The sequence below is a fragment of the Cynocephalus volans genome, chromosome 7, assembly GCF_027409185.1.
Source record: "Cynocephalus volans isolate mCynVol1 chromosome 7, mCynVol1.pri, whole genome shotgun sequence".
NCBI lineage: Eukaryota > Metazoa > Chordata > Mammalia > Dermoptera > Cynocephalidae > Cynocephalus > Cynocephalus volans.
This window is the reverse complement of record NC_084466.1, coordinates 146,400,815-146,402,244: the sequence shown is the minus strand read 5'-3', so window position 1 is coordinate 146,402,244 and position 1,430 is coordinate 146,400,815.

Below are 1,430 nucleotides of genomic sequence, written 5' to 3'. Positions count from 1 at the left end.
AGATGTAGAACTGCCAATAAGTGTGCAAAAAGATACTCATCTCTTTAATCATCAGAGAAATGTAGAATAAAATTACAAAGAAATACCATTACTGTTCAATAAAATGAAAAAGTCTGACAGTACCAAAGATGTGGAACGATAAGAATTTCATAAACTGTTATTGGGATTACAAAATTCACAAACACTTTGGAAAACAGTTTGGCAATTTCCTATAAAGTTAAACAGCATTTACATCTGAACTGGCAATTCCACACTGAGGTATTTGCCAATGAGAAATAAGCATATATCCACAAAAAGGCTATTTCATGAATGTTCATAGTAGATTTACACATAATAGCCTCAAGATGGAAACAACCCAAATGTCTGGTGAAGGGATAAAAAAATTATACTATATTCATACAATGGAATACTACTCAGTCACATAAGAGGATAAACTACTAATACATGCAGCAACATGGTCAAATAGCAAAGATGAAAACAAAGAAAATAAACTCAACAAAAAAGAGCACACACTACATGATTATGCTTTCATGAAGTTCTAGAACAGGCAAAACTAATCTATCATGACAGAGAAGCAATTAGTGCCTGCCTAGGGCTGAGGATGAATTAGAGGATTGTTTACTGCAGACAATGGAAACACTTTACATCTTGATTGTTTACATGGATATATGCATTTGTTAAAACTCCTTGAACTGTGCTCTTGAATTAGGTGCATTTTCTTCTATGCAAGGTATACCTCAGTCACACTGAAAAAAATTTACCTGCCTGGCCCATAATAAGGGCTCAGAAAGTATTTGTTGAATTCAGTCTCACTAGGAGTGGCTGACAACTGAATGACTCTGTCAATTAACTTACTCTTGACAATTGGACTTAAGGAATTCATTCATTCACTCATGCATTCTTTCAGTCAGTCAGGTGGTTATTTTCTGCATGCCTCTTAAGTCACTGCATGCTTTCCAGTCACTGTCATAGGTCCTGGGGATGTTTAAGACCCAGAACCTTTTCAGGATAGCAGTTGAAATGGTCAGACTTGTTCAGGTTCTAGATACATTTTGAAGATTAGACTGACAGGAGTTAGATGCGAGTAGGGAAAATGAAGATGAGTTAAGGATGACTCAGAATTTTGGGCTTGAGCAACTGGGAAACTGGATGTGCATTAATGAGGGTGGGGAAAGCTGCATGTCAGTGGAGCAGGTTTGGCGGTGGAGATCCAGAGTTAAATTCTGGGCACGTTGAAGATGAAATGTCTCGCTAGAGTCTATGTGGTGATGGAGAGTAGGGAGTTACTGTGGAGTTCAGAGGAGACGTCCAGGTAGAAACTACAAACTTGTGATTTACAGTTTCACGTAAAGTCCTTACCTAGATGAGATCCCTTAGGGAGATGTTCAAGAATTAACCCCTAAGGCACTACAGTGTTACAAGCTCAGGGA